Source organism: Callospermophilus lateralis, unplaced genomic scaffold (genome assembly GCF_048772815.1).
Source record: "Callospermophilus lateralis isolate mCalLat2 unplaced genomic scaffold, mCalLat2.hap1 Scaffold_127, whole genome shotgun sequence".
NCBI lineage: Eukaryota > Metazoa > Chordata > Mammalia > Rodentia > Sciuridae > Callospermophilus > Callospermophilus lateralis.
In genome coordinates, this window is record NW_027512450.1 from 1,798,220 (window position 1) to 1,810,911 (window position 12,692).

The following is a 12,692-nucleotide window of genomic DNA, read 5'->3' on the forward strand; positions in this document are numbered from 1 at the left end:
TTAACAGTATAATAGAGAATGTGATAAAAATTTCTTTAAGTAATCAATTAGAGTGGAAATGTGACATTTGACTCTTTTTACTTGGTTGTTTTCAACAGAAATGCATTCCCCTAGTTCTTCTGCTTATGATTTCCTAAAAGTTTTGGAAAATCCCTAAGTATCTTTCATTTCGTTTTCTCATTTGTTTTGTGCATCTGGTGCAAATTTATAACACTTTTGCTGCTAATTTCACCTTTCAGATCAGAGAGAAGCTATGAATAGTTCTGTGGAAAGGTTTTGATCAGTCTCAACTCGGTGGGGGCATAAATGTGGAACAATTTTTTTATCTGTAACAACTGCGGCTCAACATGAACAGTCAGATACCTTACCCCCATGCTTTTAGAATATCGTTAGCCAATTTTACGACTTTCAGGTAACTCTTGATTGCTAAATAACTACTGCATTGTTTGTTTCAATACTTAACTCTTAAAATTTTAACCTGTCATGTGGAAAGTCTAGCTATTCTGAGGCTGCCATAAAAGAGAGATCGCCTGTTGATGCTCAGATTACAACTGGGGCTCAGTTCAGCCTTCCAACACTACATGTCAGTTGATGGTTATGTCAGTCTTGAAACCCCTCATCCAATCTACTTTCTAGATGAATTCCACTTGCTAGATGAATACCACAGTGTACTCCCCATTGCCTTATGAAACTAATATTAACTCATGGAATTGTGAGAAACATGAAAATGTTATTTTTTACTTTCCATGTCAAGGTTGTTTTTTGGTAAAATGGAAATAAATCACTGAAGATTCCAAAGAAACCATAATTTGTATATTTGAGAATGTGGGGATAAGGATATAGACATTCAGGTCTCTTGGGTTGGGAGTGAAGGAAATAAAAATGCATGAATTCCTCTTATCTGTCCCACCACTTTTAGTGTTGAGTTGCACTGATAGTAAAGGTAAATGTTTGAAGGCCAATTATTTTCTTGTGTGATTTGATCCTTTAATGTTGGGGGCTTTTGGAGACATTTGCATAGGAATCAGATACCACCACACAATGGTAAACCTTAAACATTCTTAACTTCCTCTTGATTGTCAAGCAGCCTTCTTGATAACAGTATAATTCTTGATAACAGTATAATTTCTCCATGCCAGTTCCTATCTGCTATGTCCACTGTACCCTACGAAAACTCAAAAACTCTTGCCAAGGTAAATTATAGGCTGTGCTACCACAATGTCTTTTTCTTGTCATTTTTGTTCAGATTGGACCTTCTTGCTCAGCTAGACTCAGACACAGAGTATGAAGTGAACTACTTGAGCGAATGTGCTATTGTAGAGTTGAATACCAGTCAGCTAGTCTTGGTGGACCCTCCACCTGCATTCTCTGTACACTGTTTGCTGTAGTCTCACTTGTGGTGAACATCTTTCTTCCTTTCTGTTCTGTATCTGCTGTACTTGCATAGGTTAATTCTTTCCTCTTGATAACTTTCAATGATTAATTTCTATAGAATTTTGAGGACAATTAATTTATGAAAATTATTTTCCTAAACTATTTAATACAAAACCATTGTGAGTAATGCTAAAATCACTTTGAAGTAGGAGTAATAGACCCCTGCCTTACTTCAAGCTAAATGTTTGTGGATAATCCATTGGTAATCTTTACCATACTATAAAAGTTTTCTTTCTCCCAGTAGCTACAAAACCATGGTAATGGTGTGAGAATAGACATAAAAATAATGTCCAGGGCCTCCTTTTAGAGCCTTTAGCTTCAACTGCTTGAAGCAGGGAAGAAAGTATAAACCCTTGTGTGAAAATAAAAGTCTTCAGTCACTGAAAAATTAGATTTCCTAAATTTATAGAACCATATTTGGTTACTTATCTCTATAATTAGTGCACATGCTCTCCCAAATTGTAAGCTGTAGATTTTAGCAAAATGCGAGTAAGGAAATCCTAGTTTATGGATAACAAGTTGTTTCTTAGCCCTAATAGTCAGCACTGGAACTTAGGTATATAAGATACATCTGTACATATGTATCTCATGTGTCTAAGAAATCAATTTCCTCAATAAACTTGCAAGGTATTACTATCTACAGTATAGGAGTAAAGGAATTCAAATTGTTTATAGCACTGTGTCACACAGCTAATGATGACAAACCTAAGATTAGAGCCCTGGACTCTTTACCAAAGTAGATTTTGTGGATTGGGTACCAACAGTTGTATAGCCATGCTTATTCATGAGAGTTACGTGGGTTATATATACTCCTCTCTCTCTCTCTCTCTCTCTCTCTCTCTCTCTCTCTCTCTCTCTCACACACACACACACACACACACACACACACACACACACACACAATATGAGAGTGATGCCAAATTAATATTCCTAAAACAGACTGACCATCAATTCCATTTTGAGGAATTCAGTATCTGTTCAAAGACGATTGAATGTATATTAGACCCATCAAAGAAGTCTTCTAGGACAAAATAAAGATGCCAAAATATCATCACATGATAATTAGAGATTCCATAATAAAAGCTAATTTTGAGTCTTTATTTTTTGCAAATGAACTTTTAAAGTAAACATGATTCATATTCCAATTCCTTAAGCTGACTTCGTTGATCAAGCTATCCCACTGATCAGATATTATTATCATAGTGAATGGATGAGAAATAAATACCCAATACTTGCTCTTGCATGAAGAATGAAATTGTTTAAGTAGACCAAACTGCAGGTTGAACTAGTATATGTTTTGACCTGACTCTTCTATTAAAACCTCTCAGGTTAAGTGAAATGGTACAATGACAGAACAACTTTAAATTAATTAAAAATCAATCATTTATCAGTGTTGCTATAGTCAGAGGTCCAAATAATTCTCAAGAATTTTAAAAGAGAGGGAAGCTTCAAAATTTCACCTCATTCAAATTATCAGAAAATTTCAAAAGGCCAATGTATCTAAATATTTTGGTGTTAATGTAACAAATGCCCTTAGTTAAAGAGGGTAAGTGACCATGACACTGAAGTCCTATAATTTATTTCATATTTATAATATATACAAATTACATAAGAGACAATTTTCTTCTTATTGATATTCAAATAATAACATGGATTGGTTTTATTTATTATGAAATAAGTAAAAAAAAAGTCAATGAACTCTTTTCCTAAATGCTATTTTTGTGAAATTTCATATATTTGTGTAAGTTCATGAGTTGAAATTTAATTGTTTGGTAATCAATTTTTAAGGTGTCTGCATGAAGATATTTTTATGTTAGAACTTATTTTACTTAATATAGAACATGTGATATGATTTTCATATGTACAGAAAAATCAAGTTATAAGATTTTTTACTATAATTCAAGCTCAACATGAATTATGCATTTATTTTATTTACTATATTAAGAACCATTTGTGCAAACATCATTATAAATAATGTCAATTCTTAAGGACATTGCAGTGAAAGTATAGATAGAAATTAACCAAATTAATGAATTAAAATAAGTTATAATTGTTAAAATTGTGTTTAATTCCATAAAATTCATATTTAAGTAAACACTAGAAAGAAGTTGCAAAGGGTTGACTGACCACTATGTGGTTTTAAAGTGATGAAAGATTTAAGTAAAAATAAATGACCTTTAGACAGAATATTCTTTTTTAAAACATTTTTTAGATGTAGATGGACACAATACCTTTATTTTATTTATTTATTTTTATGTGGTGCTGAAGATTGAACCCAGTGCCTCATATGTCCTCTACCATTGAGCCCCAGCCCCTGGCAGAATATTCTGAAATGATTCTCTGTATGCCAAAAAACTAGCTATGAAATTATATTCTCAGACAAGGTGAAGTAATAATAAAATAGTTAAACTATTCTAATACTTGTGTACCCATTAACTCATATGGTCCCCTTTGATAATACTTCAAGGTTAGTATTACTATCCATGGTGTAGGAGTGAAGAAATCAATGCTTTGAGACATTTCTTCGTAGCCCAGCACCACACAGCTAAAGAGAACAAACCTGGGTTTGGACCCTTTGACTCTCCAAAATACATTTTGGGATGTGTATCCACTAACTTCTGCTTCCTTCCTTTATTTTAAATGAGTAATAACAATAGTCATGGTAATTTTCAAATGCATTTTGAATAAAAAATATGGTACAGATGTTCTGTAAATGGGCTGGCTATGCTACAAAAACAAACCAGTAACACTTTTTCCAAAAATAGATGGACATGAGACTGGGAATTATATTTACACATTAAGAGAGGAAGATTTGAAATGTGTTCTCAAGCACATCACTGCTGTTTGTCAGCAGGTTCCCAGTCTTTGCAGAGGAAGCCTATGAGAAAGTAGAAAAAAGACCTCTCCTTAAAGGTGTGGTGTTATTTAACTTTGGGATATTAGATAATTATGCTATGTTACGAATTGCATCAGAATTCGGTCACATAGAACACCAACATTTATTATCTCATTTATTCATTCATGGGTGAAATGAGTCCTCTAAATGTTCTCTCATTAGACCTTAATTAAGTTCACTCCATAGGTGATATTAAGATTCAGTTTCTTGTAGGATGATGGACTTGAGACTTAGAATCTCAGAGGCTGTTGTTCCCAGGATGTTCTCAGTTTCCTGTAAATGAGAGCTTCTAGGGCAGTTTACAACTCTCAGTCAGTGCGATCAAAATAAACACAGGAGACAGAGAATGTGTGAAAGATCAAAATTAATCCTTTTTATAATTTTTTTTAGACATTGATGGGCCTTTATTTTGTTTTTTATTTATATGCGGTGCTGAGAATCGAACTCAGTGCCTCACATATACTGGGTAAGCGCTCTACCACTGAGCCTCAACCTGAACTCCATGAAATTGAACTTTCTGTAACCTACTCTGAGAAATTGCATCACATCGCTTTTGCCACATTTTGGTTCAGTAGAGGCAAACTACTAAATCTAAACAACATGTAAAAACAGAGAGTAAAGCAAGTGTGTAAAAAGAAGGCAGTGATAATTATAGACCATTTTAAAAAGGTTGACTATTTTATGTGACTCTTGGCAACTAAATAAGTTATTTTAAAAAGAAGAAAAATTAGGAACCATATTATCTGGCCTCTAAGTCCTGAAAATTTTGTGAGAGAAGCAAATATCTGGTGAAATGATTTAAATGCCAATTCAAAATAAAAAGTGTTCTCACTATATCCCATATAACTTTTAATTTAAACTGAGTGTTTAAAACATTAAAACACACACACATACATTGTGTGCATGTAAGAACAAGGAACAATAAGTCCTACCACCACATAAAACTTTAAAGCTTAAAGAAACATACGGAAAAATGTACCTTGTCATAGGGAGAAGAGGGGATTACAGGTGGGGAAACTGCTTAAGCAAAGTCGTAGAGGTATCAAAGTTCATGTTGAGATCAGATCCTGCAAGCTTTGTTGGACAGTTGGATGTACAGAGGGAATAGAGGGGAAAGATTGTCTGTAGTCTCATTCAGCCAGCTAAAACTTCACTGAGAATTTAGTTTTTCCAATATGTTTGAGTCTACCCTTATTTTGTTGTTTCTACCTGTATGTCCTTTGCTTAACACCTTTCTAAAAGGCATGTATTTCTCCAACTTTTTTTGTTGGTGGATTTGGAATGCATTTCTTTAGTCCAGCACTGACTGCCTCACAGTGTATTATCTGGTTCACTGTGATTGACCAGGGAGCTGGTGACAAGGGTGAGTTGGAATTCTTTGTGGTGTCTGACCAGCAGTACTCTCCTACTCTACTTCCCCCATTGATTGGATCACTTTTCAAAATAGTTATAATATTTCTATGCATGCTGTTGAAAACTAATATCCTTGGGTTGCCTTTTTTTTCCTACTATTATTCCTCTACTCCCCAACTATGATCACAAATATCACAGTCATCTGGGATAATTTTTTTTATAAGACAGATGTTTGGGTACATTCAAGTCACATTGGATCAGAATTTCTGGGATTATTGTCAAGAAACCTGTACTGGAAACAAGCACCCTATGTCATTAAACAAACATCAGGTGGGGAAACTGCTTAAGCAAAGTCATAGAGGCATCAAAGTTCATGTTGAGATCAGATACTGCAACCATTGTGGGACAGTTGGATGTACAGAGGGAATGTTGCCAAACTCTCCAGTGTCCTAAAGATGAGCACAAATTGAGGGAAATAAAAATGTGAAACCTGTCACTACTCAGCGTAGATGAGGTTTGATGATGGCATGGAGCAATTGCTTATGATTCTAAGCCCATGTCATTTTTTCTTCCTTCAGGTGCCCAGATAATTAACCTTCTCTTACTTTTCATAGAAGCCTTTCCATAGATTCCTGGTAGAATCTAGGTAGTTTGTCTACCATTTTATAATTTTCTTTTTTTCTTCCCCCAAGTAACTATTTGAAACTAATTTGTATTCTCAAATGAAAATAAATTTTATTTATACTAGATTTGGCAACATTTCAATAGTAGTTCTAAGAGTGATACTGTGAAGAATGAATCACTTGTAAAGTTTTCAAACTATTTCATAAAGCTCTGCAGTGTATCATATAACATGGAAAAATAATCATTAATGTTATCTCGATCATCAACTTAATTTAGAAATGTTTCCATTTTGCTCACTATTATATGCTATGCAAATATAATGAAATCCAAATTTACGTTGTGAGAGCTTATATTTTATTTTAAACCTTCAACTGCTTATGATTATACTAACATAATCAAACTGCTTAAGAGTACTTTAAATCAATATAATTGCTTCAACAAAATCACATGTACAACATTAATGTCAGCCTTATTTTTTACTTAATTAGTATCAGTTTTCTCAAGAAGTAAAAACTACATGATGAACTTTTCACCTAATTGCTGAAAACCATATACAAATATATATTTATACAAATATGATAAAGTTCCATTAACACAGAAATATTCCTTTAACCTGACAGAGTTCAAGAATAGAAAAAAAATATCAAAACTATTACATTGACATGATATATCATATCTAATATATTTGTAGAGTGATATTATCAATTTAGCATGAACTTTTTGAAGAAATGTCTTTATCTTATACATCTTTGATTCCAAGGTATATTACTCATTATGAACTACATGGATATGTTTGTAATTAATATATTGTGTATGTTCAACCTTTCTTGAAATATATTACATATTAACAATTTAAGTCACCAACACTACATTATACCTTCTATTCATTAGAATCTCAAAACTATTCATCATGAGTATAAATAAGACAGCAATATTTTAATATTTTTTCATTTATCTATTCCTTTGTGTATCTTAACATGCCATTTTTAATGTTTATAAAACAAAAAAAAAAACTTCATTAGATGGGCTTATGGAATAATGACCATAAAGCACAGTATACTGTAAAAAAAATAGCATGTAAAAATGTCAATCAAAAGAAAGCAAAGAAGGAGGGTGCTGTGGGAGCAGAGAGAAAGGTATCAGGGAGTACCTCCACAATACTGCTGCATGTTAACTATAATGTCAGGGAAAAGATATTAAAATTTTAGTATATTGGATACTAGAAATATCATCTATTTCATTCTTGATTGTAAAAAGCACTGATACTAAGAATAAAGTAATTGAATATAAAAGAAATAAGTATATGGAAAATATTTAGGGTGAGTAAAAGGTGACACTCTTTTGTATTTGTCTTTGTCTCTTTCCCTATACTTTTCTCATCCCTATAATAAAGATAATCAAGGTGAGAAAAAATTAAGGTTTGTGTTCTGTTCCAGCCTATGTGATATTTCAATATTATTATGAAGAGGTAAAAGCTGAAAAAAATGAAATAGAAGTATGAATTGTATTTTTGAAAATGTATGCTGATTGAAGAATAATTAAAAGGATTTAAGAAAAGCAGGTTTGGAGAACAGTAGAAAAAGCTAATAAATAATTTTGTTATAATTTAAGACAAAAACTTGAGTGTTCTATGAAGCGTTGACAGTGGATGAAAATGGAAAGATTAAAATGATGAAAATTGAAACTCATTTAATGTTAAAATACAGGGTGGGGAGTGAGACATCAGTATTAGGGGTCAGGTTTCAGGTAGGAGATAAGAGTAAGGGGTGCAGTAAACTGATGTAGAACAGAGAAACAGAAATAACGGTGTTTTTGCAAACTCTGAGCTTAGTTTTGAACATAAAGGGTAGAATATGCTTGCTCCTCATACAAATCATTGCCATCATTTGTGTATACTTGTCATAATTCAGTAACAATTTAGCTTTGAAAAATATATTTGGTGGGGCTGGGGTTGAGGCTCAGTGGTGAACCCTCACCTAGCATGTATGAGGGGCTGTGTTCGATTTCAGTAGATATATGTGTTTATCAGCAAAATAGATTATAAGTGAGTATGAAAAAGAAAAGTTAAGTAAACTGAAAATGTGCCCATAGAAGAAAAAAATGATGAGGATGTAGAAAGACAAACAAGACATGAATGCCTAGAAATGAACAAATATTTTTAGGAGCTATAAACCACATTTTGAATAATCAAGAAATTATAGAAGAGGCTAAAACACAACTGATTATTTTGTGCATTATATTCTTATTGCTTTTGCATCTTAGTTGATTATAATGAAAGAAAACTACATAGAAATATAAACTATTAATGATTTATTAAATCTCTGTAACTGGGTGTTTCAGAAATTTAATTACTTACCAAAGGACATTTGTTCATTAATTTTGATATAAAATCATCTTTATTATAAAATTAATATTAGTGAATTCTATGTGTTTTCAAAATTCAAATATTTCAAATTATTTATTGTTCATTTATTAATTTTATTTACATTTATCTTTAACTAATACATTAAGGTCTAAAAAGTATACATATTTGTGGAATAACAAGTAATATCTCAAAATCTTTGAACTTGTGTAATATTTATATCAGGATCACTATATCTATTGCCTGGACATTAATCATTTCTTTATGGTGAAAACAGAATCCTTTCTCTAGCTTTCTGAAGTATACAGTATAATTATCTCTATTTCTATTTTTATTGTCATAAGTAATAGAATTTCATTTTGTTTTCATGGCTGAATAATATTCCATTGTAAATATCTACCAAATTTTCTTTATTTATTTATCAAGTGTTGCATTTCTGTTGTTTCCTTTTCTTGGCTACAGTAAACGTGGCAGTGTATTTTTTCTTTTTGACATACTTATTCCATTTCCTTTGTGTATATACCCAGGAGTGGAAATATTATATCATACGGTAGCCCAATTTTGAAGTTTCTGAGGGATTATTATTCTGTTTTCCTAAATGGCTGTACTAGTTTACATTCCCACCAACAATGTGCATGGGGTCCTTTTTTTCTATTTTCTCCCAGCACTTTTTATCTTTAGTCTTTTGATGACAGCATTCTTGCTGGGATGATGAAATGCCTCATTGTGGTTTTCATTTTTTTCCCTGATGATTAGTGATGTTTAGCATTTTTTCTTATTCTTTGTTGACCATAAAATATTAATCTAATGTTGTTGCAATTATTATAGAAGAAGTAATTTGAGAATAACCTTTTATATTACAAATGGTTTTACATAAAGTAAAATAGAATTGATAGGTGTATAGATTTCATTAAGCATGGATTAATTCAGGGAACATACACTGAGAACCAAGGAATCAGTGGGGCGTGATCCATACAGTTTTCTTGTCTTGTCAACTCCATAGAAACTGTTTTAGATTTTCAGCCTAGTCTGTTTTTAATACTATATTTATTTGTTTGTATATTTTATTGAGTATCATGTAGTAGCACTGTGTTATATTCTAAATGTCAAGATAAATATGGCACAGTTCTTGTCCTCAAGGAATTCAAAGTATCTAATACTTCATATTATTTTAAATTTATATATATAATTTACTCTTCATACAGTTTTCATTATGAAAAATAAAAAGATTAGTGGTATTGTTAGGGATTTTTTTTTCCTTTGGAGATCACATTTTGTAACCAGAAGCACAAAAGGTAATATTTGATTTCACCATAGGCATCTATGAATAATTTAAATCCTTTTTATGGATTGCTCAGTCTAGTTGCAGATCACACCACAAAACAGAGCTATTATTAAACATAGTTTAACTTGACTTGCAATTTAGAAGTGAACTGGTTTAAAGAGGAAAGCCAAAGAAAGCCTTTATTATTCACTCATTTACATGTGTCATACTCAGTTTGTACAATTATAATTCAGTTTTTGGTATAAAAGGCTACAATTCCAATTTTGAAGTGATTGTAGTTATAATTTAGTACACAATCACAAAATGGAATTTTCACTGATATAGCTATTCCAAAGCTCTTGTCATTTTTAAATAAGGAAGCAAAGTAGCTCCCATGTTTATTAATATAACCAAAACCTGGTATTTGTTAGAACTTTACAATTTTCAAAACATTTTGTATTAGACTTCTCACTTGGTTCTAAGAAATGTTGCATTATTTGACTATATTTATTGAGTATCTACAGAGCTGAATACTGCAAAACTCTCTCTTGGCTCTGAAAGGGGTTTCCCCATAGCATGGTGGCTGGAGTGCATTATGAGGTGACTTGTGGAAGAGAGGTGATAATTGCCTGGGCAATCTCAGGCAGCATGCCTTCTTGCTCTTCAGTTCCTTCATAGACATCTCAGATCTCAGGATTTGATAAAAACACTGAGGAGACTCAGAATTCTGCTTTGGCTTCTGCAGAAATCTTAGGGAAGATTCTGCCCATTTTCTCACCTATTCATAGATATAAAATTTTAAAATTTTGTAGATCACTAGGACACTATGGCAAATTTAAATCTGGTACAGAGTCTCAAGGTACTATGTAAAAGAGAGCTCTCCATAAATGTATTGCCTTCGGTTTGCTCTCTATGAAACCACTTGGCACTGAGAAGACCTGGGAGAGAATAGTACAGTTACATGAATTTTACATTCTCTTTAGGTAATAGTCTTATTTATCTAGGATTATCAATGTTATATATAAAGAATAGTCACTAGTTACCTGTTTCTAAAAAAGATTTCTGATTTAATTTCCAATTGATAACAGGCAGACTAGAGTTATGGGAACATGAAGGGAATAATTTTATTAAATGTACTAATTGTGTTAATTCCCACATGCTTTCTTTTTTAATAACCAATTTACCTGCAGTCCTGCCTGGCTTAAGTTGACAGAATATGTTAACAGTCCTCAGCACACTATCTATTATATGAAGGAAAAATGCAGACCCAAATGCCAATTAGAATGCAAATTATTCTCTCTGAAAAGGGGGGCTTTTTACACGTACCAGATCCTGTAACTCAGGATGAAAAGTATGATCCACCCAAATCATAGAATCTATAAGAACAGCTTCCTGTGAGTACAGGCAGCTTGGTCCAAAGTGACCTACAGTTGTGATGACAGTGAGGACTTGAAAGTCCAATGTCATCCTGCTATCAGTCAAGACAAGAGGTGGACCTGGGTAGGATTCTCTGGAAACTTCCCTGGGATCCCCAATAAAATTAAAGACAGGAAAGGAAATATTCTCATTCTCTGAGAGGACCAACCGAGCTTTTGCCTTGAGAATGTTCTCCTTTCCTATCACCACCTAGCTGGACTGGCGATGAGCAGGGATCAAAGGACCTGACTGTATCAATAACTAAGAAAATGGTTAATTAACCACACAGTACAGAAACATAAGACACGATGGCTCAGCTCGGTGAACCCAAGGGTCAGCTCCAGCCCTGGAAAGACAAAAGAGTGAGCACACGGAGAAACTTTCTGTTTATTGGGGAAAAGATATTCAAGAATATTCTACTCAAATAAGGCAAGGATTGGGTTTTAGGGGTTTGCTCATTCCCTTTAAGTAACGCCCAGGTAGGGCTTGAAGTGGGCTCTGTTGCTGAGCTAGGGGGTAAAGGCCTTTGTTTATAAAATATACTGGTCTGTACTTTTGCTTTCTTGTGAAGTTTCTGTTTGGCTTTGTTATCAAGTGATAAATGTTTCCTCTATTTTGAAGAATTTACACTATTTGGTTTTTAAACGTTTGATAGAATTTCTAGTAAAGACATCTGGAAAAAGGCTTTTAATCGTGAAGAGATTTTTCATTATACCTAAATTTTCATACCTGTTTTAGGAACACAAATGTTTCCTATTTCTTCTGTCAGTTTTGATCATTTGAATCTTTATAAGAATTTGACCATAATTTTTTTTACTATTTTTTGCAATAAAATAACTTATCATATTTCTTTACAATATTTTGTTTTGTTTATGATTAAAATATATTTCTTATTTTATTCTGATTTTGGTAATTTTTTTTCTTTTTCCTTATTTTAAAGTTGTACTTTAAATATGAATAAACAATTCTAATTCTCATTCACTGAGTGAGCATGAGAACGGACTGCAATATCGTTTAGGATTTGGACAAACATCTGACAAAATATTTTGAAGGCATGAGAGACAAATACAGAATACTTTCTTTTATTTCTCTTCTTTCTTTCTTTTTTCTTTTTTTCTTTTTCTTTTTTTTTTTTTTGGTACCAGGGATTAAACTCAGGGGCACTCAACCACTGAGCCACATCCCCAGCCCTATTTTGTATTTTATTTAGAGAGAGGGTCTCATTGAGTTGCTTAGTGCCTTGCTATTGCTGAGGCTTGTTTGACCCTCCTGTCTCAGCCTTCAAAGCAGCCATATGTGCACCCTGCACCTGACCAGAATTATATCTTGGTTATCATAAATGG

At 32.7% G+C, this 12,692-nt stretch overlaps 1 pseudogene; it reads left to right on the top strand.

Moving 5' to 3' along the window:
* LOC143387311 (cadherin-12-like) overlaps positions 1–12,692 on the top strand; it is a 79,118-nt pseudogene that overhangs the window by 51,648 nt on the left and 14,778 nt on the right.